Source organism: Amphiura filiformis, chromosome 15 (assembly GCF_039555335.1).
Source record: "Amphiura filiformis chromosome 15, Afil_fr2py, whole genome shotgun sequence".
Classification (NCBI taxonomy): domain Eukaryota; kingdom Metazoa; phylum Echinodermata; class Ophiuroidea; order Amphilepidida; family Amphiuridae; genus Amphiura; species Amphiura filiformis.
This window is the reverse complement of record NC_092642.1, coordinates 16,001,983-16,017,231: the sequence shown is the minus strand read 5'-3', so window position 1 is coordinate 16,017,231 and position 15,249 is coordinate 16,001,983. Positions and strand designations below refer to the sequence as shown.

Here is a 15,249-nt window from a genome sequence, read left to right as displayed (position 1 = left end):
ACCCCCACCGTGGCGTCAAGACACGCGCAATAGGAGCTCGCCCTCATTCAACCGAGATCGCAGCGCGTACAACGGCCGACCAGATAGATCATTTTCAGGTGACCGTAGGCCTCAAGGTAATTTTAGGCGCTATAATAGTCCTTACCCAAACCGTTCACCCTCGCAGGGTTGTTCCCCATCACAGTCACCACAACGCGACCGTAGAGTAACTTTCAATTTACAGGAAACCGTCGCTAGGTGGTGATGTGGGTCAATCACCACCTGCCTCACAAAACCCCATACTAACAGTCATGTGACCCAGGTAAATGTAGAATTCAACGAACTGAACGCAGATACTTCAGTAAATGAATTTTCTCAAACCATTATCACCAAAATTAATGGCCATAATGTTCATACATATCTTGATACAGGTTCCGGGGCCAGCCTAATCAGGCATGACACCTTACTTTACCTGACACAAAATAACCCCGTCTTCATCGGTACACCTAATATTACTTTAGTTACAGTGACGGGCACACCATTAAAGTTGTTAGGATCTGTTCAATTATCATTGTCAATTAACAATACTACTATGCGGCATATTTTTCATGTAATTTCGCCACAGGGCAGGATGAAACCCATCCTCCTCGGGCTAGATTTTCTATCAAAACATGATATTTCAATCCATTTCAAACACGGTAACCTCCGTTGTCAACAACACCAAATTCCACTCTTAAGGAAAAGGGACCTTATACCTGAACCTTGCAAAGTTTTTCTACCTACCAATGTAATACTCCCAGCAAGATCTGAAACTATTGTTCAAGGATTTCTGAATATTGATCACCTCAGTAGCGCTAGAGAACATTTCACAGGCTATGATTCAGTTTTTGAAGCCACCAAACTAGATAATGATTTTGTTCAAATAGCACACAGCGTCGTCAAATCAGTAAACAATGAAGTCCCTGTCAACATAGCAAACTTTACAGATCAACCTATTGAGTTACAATTGGGCACTATTATAGGCAAATTGTACCCATGTGCAAATATCCCCGTTGGATATTTTCAAATCCTCACAGCTAATAACCAAATGTCAGACCGAGTGCCAACTGCAAACAAAGTTAACAAACAAAGCCCCATATTTGACTTGTCACATACGGACCTGACCAAGACTCAACAACAACAAGTTCAATCTTTACTTCTTGAGTATGCTGACGTGTTTTCTACAGAGGAGCACCCCTATGGTCAAACAGACCTAACTACACATTCTATTGATACAGGGGATAATCCTCCAGTCAAACAACGAGCATACAGAAACTCACCAAAAATCAGAGCTGAAATCGATAGGCAGTGTAATAAACTTCTAGAGCAAGACTTGATTGAGACCAGTGATAGTCCCTGGTCATCTCCAGTAATATTAGTTAAAAAGAAACCAATTGGCAATGAACCCCCTACCTACAGGCTCGTTTTAGATTATAGAGCCGTAAATCGATCCACAAAGAAAGATTCGCACCCTGTCCCCTCTTTGGAAGAAACAATTGAGAGTTTAGGCGGAAATAAATTTTTCAGTTGCATGGATCTGTCCTCTGGATACCATCAGATACCAATGACCCCCAGGATCGTCCGAAGACTGCGTTTACGACTGGGGTCAACCTCTACCAGTGGAAGGTCATGCCCTTTGGCCTTTGTAACGCTGGTCAGTCGTTTCAGCGCCTAATCGAGAAGGTCTTCCGAGGTATAAGATGGTCAAAGGTCGTCTGCTACTTAGACGACATTTGCTGTTTTGGACGTACATTTGAAGAAAAATTATCGAACCTCCGAGAAGTCTTTGAACGTTTACAAGCAGCAGGCCTTAAACTAAACCCCAAGAAATGCACATTTTTCAGCAAAGAAGTTCACTTCTTAGGTCACGTGATCTCAGGTCAAGGATGCTCACCTGACCCCCGTAACATTCAAAAGGTCAAAGACTGGCCACGCCCCACGAACGCAACCCAAGTACGTGGATTTTGTTCACTAGGATCTTATTATAGACGTTTTATCAAGAGTTTCAGTGAAATTGCCAATCCACTAAACAAATTAACTCAGAAAGATGTACCCTTCATTTGGGATGATGAATGTGAGAAAGCTTTCACCACCCTCAAGACGGCTTTAACGTCGTCACCCATCGTCTCACATCCTGACTTCTCTCTGCCTTGGACTTTGTATACCGATGCTTCAAACACCAGCATAGGTAGCGTACTAGCACAACGTGACCTCAACGGCAAAGAGCATGTTGTTGCATATTTTTCAGCTTCTCTCTCTAAAACAGAGCGCAAATGGTCCACATTTGACAGAGAATTCTATGCCATTGTAGCATCCATACGTAGGTTCAGACATTACCTCAGAGAATCGACATTCACTATCATTACTGACCACCGACCACTTTTAGCATTACGCAAATTAGATTTGACCTCTGACCTAACAGGCAAACGCACAAGATGGGCATTAGAATTAGACCCTCTAGACTTCACTATCATACACAAGTCTGGATCTAAGCATACAAATGCAGATAGCCTCAGCCGCTATCCCTACTCTGACGCTGAAACCAGTAACAACGAGCTACCAGTACAAGACATATTCGTGATTGACCATGACACCACAAATAATATGAATAACCAAGACATTCTAGGTCCAGATGGTGACGAAACTCCAAATGCTGACAACTCACCAGAAAACATTCTCTCTTTTTACGAAGACGACCTATATGAATTACAACAGGCTGACCCACATATCAGAACAGCAATTTCATGGCTACATGACAACAAACCAAGACTACCCAAACAGAGGATCAGTATCTACTAGGACTTTGGAAACAGCGCAAACATTTAACAATTGCCCCAAATAAACTTCTATATAAGAAATATACCAACCCACAATATGTTGAACCCATTATGCAAGTCATAATTCCAGAACAACACGTACCAACAGTATTAGGTCAATTACACGGCACACCTCTTTCTGGACACGCATCGACGCAAAAAGCGCTACAAATTGCAAGCTCGTGCTGCTATTGGCCACGCATGGCAGATGACATATATGATTATTGCACTACATGTGAAGCATGTCAGAAACATGCAAACCCTGTCCCCACCATGAAAGCGCCACTGCGCCCAATACAGAAGCCAAGGCGAAGCCATATTGCAATTGACATAACTGATATGCCTGTGACACCATCCGGCCATTGCTGTATTCTCACGGTAACCGATTTATTCACAAAATATATCGAATTGTACCCAATGAAAAATCAGACAGCCATATCAGTTATAGAAGCTTTATTTGACCATTATGTACCAAATCATGGTCTACCAATTAGTATCCATTCAGATCGAGGCGCTGCTTTCGAATCACGCGTATTTCAGTCACTATTGAAACAATCAGGTGTAACAAAAACGCGCACAACTAGTTATAGGCCTAATTGCAATGGTCAAGTTGAACGTTTTCATAAAACTCTCAAAGACCAACTGACTAGACGTTTAGAAGCAAATGGACTAGACTTACATTCATGGATAGACATACTCGGGCAAGTTAAACTTTGTTATAACGCCACAGTTCACTCAACAACAGGATTCTCCCCGTATTCACTCGAAAAAGGTGAGGAACCGTTACTACCTATACACATCCTTTTAGGTAATATTGATGACTCAAATGACACCCAAGTACATTTACCCGATGATCATCATAGGTATCTCAACAATTTACAAACACGTTTGCGTACCGCTTATGAACTAGTTCAGTCACATTCTGCAACAAGTAAACAATCACAAGCCCACTATTATGATAGATCAACCAGATTTACCCCATATGAACGATTGGATTTGGTCATGTTACGCAATGAGAGGAGACCCACAAAATTAACGCCACGTTGGCTAGGCCCCTTTAAAGTAATCGATAGAACAGAAGATGGCAGAAATTACAGAATAATTAACCACATGTCAGCATCCGCACGCCCCACGACAGTACATTATGACAAGTTAAAACCATATTACCCCCCAACAGTTTCACATGACATTCCCACTAACTTAAACCCCCATCAATCCACGCCAACCCCCAGTTTAGACCCTCCCCCGCCAACAGTCACGCTGCGCGCGACATCACTTGCGCCTACTGCCACTTTAACTGATGCATCCGCGACTCCCAACTCGCAATTATCAAACTCACCAAATCCCGAACTCACTCCTTCCAGAACAGGTCGTAGGCGTATGCTCCCTACAAAATTAAATGATTACGTACTCTATCAATAAAACCTACAATATATGTCAACGCAATATAAACCTCTTGCTGATCCTCAAATATTTACCTTTGTAATCAATACCCAATATGTCATTATTGATACCATGCATTATGTATTTATTCACATGAACCAGTCGTATATTAAGACCCTGCAGGATGATTTACAATTTTATGTATATGTATGTTTTTTTTTAATTTTATGTCTGTATTTACATGTGTTATTTACTGTATGTATCTCCGTTTAATATGTTTAGTCTTTTATGTAATCCAATATCTATATGTATATTAGGTTTCTAAGATGTACCAGCTTATTAGGCCAAATAATACATAATATTCCACGCCTAGGCTGAACATTTTACCACATGTACTTGCATTTCGATACACATCTAGGCCACACAATGATCACCATTTATACCTTTGTATCAATCATGCACGAACACATAATCACACTTCCCTGGTTTGAGATACACTTACATGTAGTACGCACAAACTTTAATAAGCTATTGCGACCTTTCAAAACAAAAAGAAGGAAAACAAATGGACACCCACATTAAACAAAATAAAGTGAAGCACATTTCATACAAATTAATGTGGGCAAACATCCATATTTACTTAACGACGAAACGTCACAACACCTTTCACTTTGCGTACTCCAGGCTATAATGACATGTTTTTTTATTTACATCATAGCTATGTATCTCAAACCAGCGACCCTGTGCAATCATTTTGTTTTGATGTTACAAATATCTGTTATTGGTTTTTTTTACATTCTTTTATTTACATGTATGTCCATCATGACTAACAATAACCCCCCCAACCTCAACGGCTAAACGGCCTGTTTCTTTCTATCATGGATACAACTTACAAATCAGTCCCATTTACAATTACGGCTATTGCCCTATTATCGAAATATTCGATCTACATCCGAAGATGGTTCCAGAAAACATTACCGTCCGTGGAACGTAATACTACCTGCATCCACAAACCAACACCTACATGTCAATCGTCCATCGAGGCACACACCTTGCGTGTAGACCTCAAATTCCCAGTAGAACCGGACACCAACAATCCCCCACCTTCACCAGCCCTAGATAGGACCCCTGATGCCCCATTATACTTTGCCCGAGAATATAGTCCCCTACCCTTACGAGCTTACTCCCTCGTCCGCTGCCTCCATTTCCTTGCAAAATACGCCCAAAACCAACCAGCAGACTCCGAGCTCACAGAAGTCCCCGCCCACGATATCCTCGATGTAGCTAATTTTTTAGATTCCAATTGTTTACGTTTTGAATGGGCAAACAAACTCATAAAACGGATGACCCTGGTTAATGCCCCTTCAACAATAGCAGCAATCGCTAGACAGACATGCAGAAAACCACCCGCCAACATCATAGATATACCACCCCCACTAAAAATAGCAATCGACCATCTCCGGACCCTCTACCCCCTCAATCTCTACCCTGACCTTTTCCCAGACACAGAAGCCATATTCGATTTAATAATCAACCCGCACGCATTTCCCCAACGAACACCCTTCCTTGTATTACCACCCAACACTACCCACCCACCAACCAACCAGCATTGGCAGTTGCCCCCACCCTCACCAATCGATATGACCCCCCTTTACCTTTGGATTACATCAATAACCAACCTTCACGACACAGAACTACAAGAACAAGCTCGTCTGGCACAAAATCAGTCCATGTGCGCAACCTGCTCCCACCAAGGAGAAATGGACCCTCCAGCCAGACGAAAATTTGTACTCCCATGTTGCGCTTACCCAGTACATTTACAGTGCTGGGAAACGTTTCATTCTGAGCCCACACTCTTTGGATTCACCACAATCTGCATCCAGTGCGGTCAGAATCCCATGTCCCCAGCCAGTCCCCAACCCCCAGCCAGTCCCGAACCCACACTCAACCAAGAGACTGACACTAACAACACTGACCCTCCAAATACCAACCAACCTACCCTTGAGTGATTTCACCCTATAACCCACTTTATTTAAGTCATATCAACCCATCCCTACCCAAAAAGGACAAATAAGTATATGTAAATGAAACAAGTCAGATAAATGAAGGTATAGATGATTCAACAATGATACCAATTCAATATTAACTCCGTCCTTCCCCCTTCATTTACATCTATTCAACAGGATCTATACTATACCACTCAAATTAAAACTTTCGGACTTACCAAACAAATAATCTCAAGACAGCCACCAAATTATTGTAAATACTTTTAACATGATTGTGTGTGAGAATCTCATCTATGAGTCTATGCAAGTGCATCTATAATAAATATGTGTACCTTAAGTATTTTGTGTGTGAAGTAGTTTAGTTAAAACATTAACAGTACATCTATATCCAATCTACCTCAGAAAAATTTGTACCTTTCAATATTGTGTGTGATTATGACAAAAAGGTTTAATCTTAAAAGAACACATATGTGTACTAAATCTTTATGTGTAACCAAATTCAAATATATTTATTCACTATATTGTATGTAAAGTACTTTACAACTATAACGGTGCATATTTAAAATCTACCTCAGATGAATTTGTACAAACATTTTACTAACTTGTGTGTGAAGATATTATATATATACATTCCTATGTCATAACAAAAGTGTGAATTAATATAAAAATACAGATACATAGCAATCATTAACACACCCCCACCCAACACACACACACGCCATGATCGCAAAATTTTGAAATCTTATTTTATCATATTATGTTTTCACAATCTATGATTTTATACTGTACCTTCATTTTCATATACCTTAGCCATGATCCCTCACAACAAATGAGGCGGGTAAACGCGACAAGGCACCTACCGTTACATGAGCTCCTGCTTTGACTGCATATACAGCCCAATATATTTATTTAATTTTATTTAGCTCTTCTTAAGAAGTAAAAACACGGAGTTTGTAAGCGCACCGATCTGGTAGTACTCCATGGAGACTAGGTAAAGCATCATTCGGATATACCAGCTGGACAATCCCTTAACAGAGTGATGTGATAAGCCGCTCAGTCAAACTGGGTCCACAGGGTGATACGGAAAGTTTGACGCTTAAGGCATCCCCATTTCCAAATCATTTAATTAACCAAATTCTCAGCATCATGGCGTCATCATATTCAATCACAAAATCACACACAACATTAAAACAACACCACCACATTAATTACAAATCTCTATATTTTCTTTATAGTAATAGATACCCTATCAGTGAATCACAAAACCGCTACAAACCAATTATATTTATAAGCATGTTTACACATCCTAGTGTAAACTACCACTACCAGCAACCAAAAAGTTGATATTAGTATATTCAAAGATAAACCAAAACAAACACTAGAATTATACAGGTTCTGCGCAAACACTGCTAGAGTAATCGACTTATCAGTAATGGCTTGGCACCCGTCTCAGGTTCCCGCATCGTGCCAATACACATAATGAGCAAACATGCTCTTGTGGGCCAACAAACAGGTACCAAGCAATACTGAAGTTATGAAAACCAAATGATTCATAAATTACTTGTGTAGCTAGTCAACTATTTATGTTGTGTAAATTTCATTCATATTATTTATAATCTTCGTGTATGTATAATGGAATGAACAGGAGGTACATGTACATTGTACTAGAACTATAACCGAAACTACCTCACATTTGACTTGAATTTACATGTTCATGTTCCTCTTTCTGTTCATTCCACATGACAAATTCGTTACGTCCATACAAATGCTTGTTCATTATAATTGTATAAATATGTATATATGTACTAGTATGTTATACCTTTTCCATTCCTCGGTACCACCCCAGCCCATTTCAAATTCATTTTTTTTGTTGTTCAATCCCAAACTTATCTACTTACATTCATGCCCCCAAAGGCACCTCCCACCGAACGAACTTATAGTAGTGGATATCCACTACTGTCAGTTCAAGTTCATAACGCGGGAGCGTTACTTTTCCAAGGGGGGATGTGAATGTAAGAGGTACAAACCTACCAAAATAGTATTATTACCTAATCCCATAACGAGTGACTATCCAAATATTATTAATATGTTAACATGTTTTATGTCAACAATACCTACCAACACCCATCACTTAACAGACATTAAGTCTCAATCGCCAGGATCTTTAAGTGTTAAAGTAAACATAATGTCTCTTATCCTGCCGAAGTTACCCCATTTAATTACTCTCTTTAGTTTACTCAAGGCTGTGTTTGTATAAACGAGTTCAGTTATACAAACACAGTCTTGTGACTTACCTCATCCCCCTTTGTAATTATTGCGATCATGTTTGGACAACACAATCGGGTTGTCAAAACATGATCCTCATTTCTATTGTATTTTCCCTTAAAAACCATTAATAATACCAAAAGCCCCCAAGACAATTCACACCCGCATCCTAACCAGAACAATAGGTTCTGGAAAGGAATGCGGGCAAAAACTATATAAGGGGAGTTGTCTCCCCAGATCTTGGTCAGTTCTTTTACGGAGCAACATTTATCTACCTGTGTAAGAATACTATTAAGATGGCTTGCTGAAGAAATAAAAGACGGCCGTTTGGCTGTCCGAGGCTTGGAACTGTTATAAATGTCTGTGTGAATTCGTCTACGTGTATTAATATCGTCTACTAACCATGTTTTAAATAGTCATCGTAAATCAACCTACAGCTTCAATATTTACACTTGCCTGGCAGGATAAGTGCACATCATATTTTATTTAGGGCCTCTGCTTTTAAAACTCCTGCCACTTTCCAATAAAATGATTGAACAGTGTAGTGGTTGTATGCGGTTCACTCAAGTATATCAAGTCCCCTGCCTTTGTTGATATAAACATTGAGGTCAACTCATCTAGATACATCCCCCAACCCCCTTAAAATCTTTGTTATGAACATGGATATAGTACATAATAACAGCATATAGCAGGGCTGTCAACTTTTTGGAATTGCTTGGCGTGAGACAGAGCCGTACCGGGATGTGTCGACTACAATGTTCATTTTGACCCATGATTATTTGAGAAGCGCCGGGGGTAGGGGGGTGGGTGGGGGGTAGGGGGGTGGAGGGGGTAGGGACGACAAATTATTTGACGACTGATGCGTGAGATTTTACTCATTTTCCAGCATTTTGCGTGAGATTTACTAGCTAGGAGTGAGATTATACTACCTTGGCGTGAGACCGTGAGAAAGTGACCCAATGCATGAGACTCATGGCCAATGCGTGAGAGTTGACAGCCCTGCATATAGTTTGAAGAATAATTAAACATAACTTGAAATAAAAACATAACTTGAAAATGTTCATAACCATTGATATACTGCATAAACTTTAAGTTTAATAAAACACCTAAAAGTGACAGTTCCTTGGAGCAGTTTGTCCATAGCTTAAATCAGTGTTGCTTTGCGTTGATGTCCATTAGTCATTTTCTTTTGGTCTTCTCCTACAACTTGATGAACATTCTGATACTGTTCTTCAGACTTTGCTGCTGACAGGTATAATACAAGCTAAACTTCATGTTGCTTCACACCATGCTCTGCACAATAGTTGATACATTCAATGCATCAATATTTGCTAGTGAGGCTTGGTTTGTAGCGGAGTCTGACCAGGTTTCAACTGGTTCCGTTAGAAACTCATGGTATATTTGCAAACTGTTTTAAAAAGCATGAACCAGGAATCAACTAAATCTGTAAGTGTTGTAGACTCAGTGATAACTGTGGAGAACTTGGGCTTTCCAAATCCAGTTCCAAAGTAGTCCTTTGGGGCATTCCACTTGTGGTTTGCATGTTAGAAGACTATCAGCCAGAGCCTGTCACTCTCCTGTTGGTACCTTGTTTATGAATACTAGCGGTACGATGGAAATGGTAATCATGGCAATTGGTATCGCTTTTAACATGCAGCTCAATTATTACGCGGTTAGTGATGTGGTAGGCCTACCATTTGTTGCCTCTACTTTGCAAATGACTTCCTTAGCATGCTTAGCATCAAATCTTTTCCGTAATTGTTGTACCAAACACCCTTTTTACTTATTTTTTCTTTGTCTTTCCCTTTTTTCTTTCAGTTTCTCTTTCTCTTTCCTGCGTTCCATTTTCTTTCTTTTTCTTGCTTGTTCACTTTCTTTCTCTCTCTCTTCTTTCTTTCTTTCTTTCTGTCTGTCTATTTTTTCTTTGTCTTTCCCTTTCTTTTCGTTTCTCTCCCCCCTCTCTCTTGCTTCCCCTTGTTTCTCTTTCTTTCTTTCTTTCTTTCCCTCTTTCTTTCCCTCTTTCCTTCCCTCTTTCCTTCCCCTTTTTACTTATTTTTTCTTTGTCTTTCCCTTTCTTTCTTTTCGTTTATCTCTCCCTTTCTCTTTCTTGCTTTCCCGTTGTTTCTCTTTCTTTCTTTCTCTCTCTTTCTTTCTTTCCCTCTTTCCTTCCCTCTTTCCTTCCCCTTTTACTTAAATTTTCTTTGTCTTTCCCTTTCTTTCTTTACGTTTCTCCCTCCCTTTCTCTTTCTTGCTTTCCCGTTGTTTCTCTGTCTTTCCTTCCCTCCTTCCTTCCTTTTTTCCTTCTTCTTTCTTTACATAGGCATAAATCCCGGGGTGAGTAATAAATTCCTCAATATTTTGATATTGGGGGCATGGTCTACTGAAACACCTCCATGTTGACGGGTTTCTTTCTTTCTTTCGTTCGTTCTTTCTTTTATATTTGTTTCTGTTTCATCAAGTAGGCCTATAGCAACATTGGGTTTCAAGAAGGTTGAGCTACATAGGCGTAAATTCTGGTGGTGGGGTGGGGATACCCCCCCCCCAATTTTTGACAAAATTAACCTCATTTTTGGCCAAACTTAAAAGTGCCATTTTTTGCGGTCTTCATGCGAATTTGTTCCACTTTTGCACAATATAATTCACCAGTAGGCCTAATTAGCTTGCCATAAATTATTCTGTCGCCAAGATGCTGGCTTCACTGTATGTCTATTACAAGAAATTGATTTAAATGGACCCATCCCCATGTCAAAAGAAATCTCGCCATTTGTGCAGTGGCCGGGCTACTTGAATTTGATAGACTGCCCAGCATCTTACAAACTCACAATACATGTAGTTCTCAGCTCTCTTCTTACTATTCTTAGATTATCTGATTCAAATTGCAGTACTTGAAGAACCTCGGCAACCCGACCCGCACATGCGATGAGTCAGATGATCATGTCCATCGGAGCTGAATGCACTGCCTGCTGTATCCTCTATCGATACGATCAATATAACGGTAAATCGTAGAGTCGGCAGTCCTTTAAAACTTCCTGTAAGAGCTCACCTCTTTAAGGGATTATCTTACGAAGACTATTTTATATTATAATATGAAAGGATGACATTATAATAACAATAGGCTACGAGTCAGGTTTGAACGTTTTGTATTTGAAGGAGTCAGAAAAGTGCCTGAGCAGCGTAAATCGTGTGTTTTGTGCGATAAAGTAAACCCTGGCATCCCCCCACCACAAAGTATTTATGAATGGTCCCTTACCCTAAGGGGTGGTGCAATAATTATGTGTATCCGGGGTGAATTCTCAAAATGGTCTGCCAAAATCGCCCCCCCCTTTGGCCGTGCCAAAAACCTTTGCCCCCCCCTTTCGACGTGCCAAAAACCTTTGCCCCCCTTTTGACGTGCCAAAAATCTTTGCCCCCCTACACATGCAAGATTTTGGGGAACCCGAATTTAAAACCTTAAATTGCCTTAACATATAATGCGAGCGCAGCGAGCAGTAAATTTTGCATATTTGAACGTGTTCAATAACGCTTTTCCCACGCCTTTTTAGGGCGTAATATAAACGGTGCCCAAAATATCTGTGCCAAAATTGCTTGCCCCCCCCCTTTCGACCTGCCAAAAATCGCTTGACCCTCCCTTTCGACCTGCCACATATGAATTTCTTGAGCCATTATTGTCCACCTAACACAGACAGTTAAATAGAACCCAACAGTCTGATACAGCTATTGATTTTATCTTGTTTGCACAAGTACTTATATGTTAGTGTAATTTCTATTGTCCTCCCCTACCCTACCATGCATGCACACACATTTTGTGCAGATGAAAAACTGACAAAAAGTTTTAAATTTCATTATTTCCTTCTGTTTTATGTGAGCTATCATGATTGCCAAGAAAATTACAGAATATTTTTCTGAATACCTGTCGTCTATGATTATGTATTTTATTTATCATTAGAGGTAAAATATCTCAATAAAACAAGCGCTTAAACTGCACCGGAAGTCTCTAAAATTGAAGCTACTTTGTATACAGTTCAATGGAAATTTGTTGGAAGTCGGCAACTCAATATCTGGGTGAAAATGAAACAGAGGTGCTGATTGGAAGTTGGAAAATACGGTAGTAAATTTCAACCAATCAACACAAAGTTAATATAGAATTGTTCAGCACAAGACAAGGTTATCAGTGGACTTTCTGTAATTTTCATAGCTTATGTGGTTGCGAAGTTATGATGCTTGGTAAACTTCGTAGTATGTTCAGAACATCATACTAATTCACTTTCCCAATGGACTACCAAAACATGCCACCTTCGATGTACAGCTGTAATTTTCTCCCATATATGTTTCACTTACCATTTCATGTTTGCTCAAGCTTGACCAGCACATGGTGAAGAATTTATAGAATCCATTTTCAACATGTATGTTCCTTCAAAATGACAATTTCATGTCAATATTCCCAGCAGCAGCTTCCTAAATGTCCAACTTTCATGAATTGATCAGAGATGTTATCATAGCATGTTCTGACCTTTATGACAATGTGCTTGGCCAAGCCTCCCAATTGCCATATCAACTCCCAACCACACTCATTGGGAGATGGCTTCTTCCCAAATGCAGGATAGGATGTTTTTTTCCCATCTCATTCCTTGCACTGGCTGACCTATTCTTCAATACCATCTAGTGCAGAGAATAAGAACTATGCCTCAATATGATGATAATATGCACACATGTTCCAGATAATGATGCAATATTGCACACATCATTGCACATGCATGGCATGCTATGTCTTGAAATACCCTCCACTCAAGCATGCAAGCATTAACCAATGAGGAGTTAACATGTTGGCAATTTAGAAAGTGTTGCCATTTCATTTCTTTCTGCACACATTGGGGTGCTATGGATTAAATGCTCTGTGGACACACAGTGACTTTTTTATTGCTTGCACTGCCTTGGGCTGTATTGAGGTGTAATAATTGGAAATCGTGATTTGGGGTTATGTTTTGGAGTATATACATTGAACATATACAGCTGAAATTTGACTGTGGATATTTAAACTTTCTTGAACAAAGTGAGTACAAATTGGGGATCATATTTTTCAGACATGGAATAAGGACTTTTAATGCAAGCTGAAAGTGGTAGGTATAGAGGAATTTTTATAACTGGTGTAGTTATCATGTTTTGAAATATACACTCTTTGACAGCTCTCTCCGTGCCTGTTTGAATGCCTGGTAATACCATGTACCCATACACTAGGTATGGGTACATGAGACCAGGTATAACTTCGTAGTGCAAAATTACATGAAAATTCTCAAAATAGCAGTGTGAAATGTCATCATACTGCTCTGTTATACTTTGTTCATCACTCATTTTACGGTTTTAATTTATTTAATAAAAATATGATTTATATATGATAATTTAAAGCAAAATCTAAGCTATCTAAAGCTGTTTCTGTAAGCTGAATATGTTACTTATAACTCAAACGCTGATCGTTGGAAGAAAAAATTGCTCATTTATATGGCCTATCTCTCACTACACAAATTTTGTGCATTCAGCCTTGCAGAGTGACTTGATGCTTATGTGGACACAAGAAATTCATATGAAAAATGCTTGCCCCCCCTTATGGCCTGCCAAAAATATTTGCCCCCCTATAATTCACCCGGGGGTACACATTTGCACCACCCCTAAGACTAGTATAAAGTAAGCTTTAAAAAATTATAAATACTCTTACTTTTTCCTACTTGTGCATGCTGACATTCCGTGTGCTGTTTTTCTGACAACCTTGGCCACTGGCACTGGATACACTGCACAGCTTTATTACATCAAGTTGTCAAGTTTCATCGTGAAAAAATTCCCTGTTCATGTGTGTTTACAGCCATTTCAATTTTCATAGGCCAGAGTTCAAGGCTTTACTAAAACTTTACACGCCATACACAGGCCGTGTTGACTTTTAAGTGCTTTTGACCAATGAAGAGAAACGTTTTTCCTAAGTGGTAAAAGACAATTGAGCTAATTGGTCAAATTAGAGTCGCTTTACAGCCGCGACTACAACTTCTCACTGGATGTACTCTGGAGCTTCTCCGGATTACCCCCAGGGCTACTCTGTAGCGGTGTACCGTAACGCGAGTCAAAAATCCGTGGACTACTCCTATCCGGTTTTCCACGGTGTACCTCCCGTAGAGACAGACTATAGCGGAGTACCTCTAGAGGTACTCCGTAAAAAAAAAATGTGATGATCTGTTGCCAGATTGAATGCTATTTTTCTCAATTTAGCTTTATTGTATGCTTTTATTAGGATATATTAGGGATTTCTGTTCTTTCTTTCTTTCTTTCTTTATTATTTTTCAAATATATGTTAATAGTATAATAAATTAATAATAGAAAATAGTAAACAAGTAAATAGGCCTACAAAATACACAAACAAGTTCAGAAATAAGCAAGTAAAATTAATGAAGTAAATAACTGACTAAATAAATTTATAAATGAATAAACAAGTAAATAGAATAATAGGTAGGCCTAATTAAATTAACAAGTAAAAACTACACAAATAAAGTAAATAAGTAAACATTTGTATTAGGCCTAAATTTTTTTTTAAATGAACAGTACTCGTAGGCCTAGGCCTATGTAAAATAATCAATAATAGAATGCTAATAATTATCATTAACTTGGTTGTTATTTAGCTTTTTAATTTGATTACCTGTTTGCTTACATGTTTTTTCATTTGTTTGAGTAGGCCTGCATTTGTATGTTTTAAGCATTTTTCTTTGCATATTATACTTGAA

The 15,249-nt window shown here is 39.2% G+C and overlaps 1 protein-coding gene across 1 annotated transcript in view; it reads right to left on the bottom strand.

Moving 5' to 3' along the window:
* The window catches only part of LOC140171303 (uncharacterized), a 55,613-nt gene extending 41,187 nt beyond the window's left edge, over window positions 1-14,426 (bottom strand). Inside the window, exon 1 of the mRNA XM_072194538.1 lies at window positions 14,199-14,426. The gene's annotated coding sequence lies outside the window, so the exon portion shown is untranslated. The remainder of the gene's footprint in view (window positions 1-14,198) is intronic.
* Window positions 14,427-15,249: the final 823 nt, after the last annotated feature.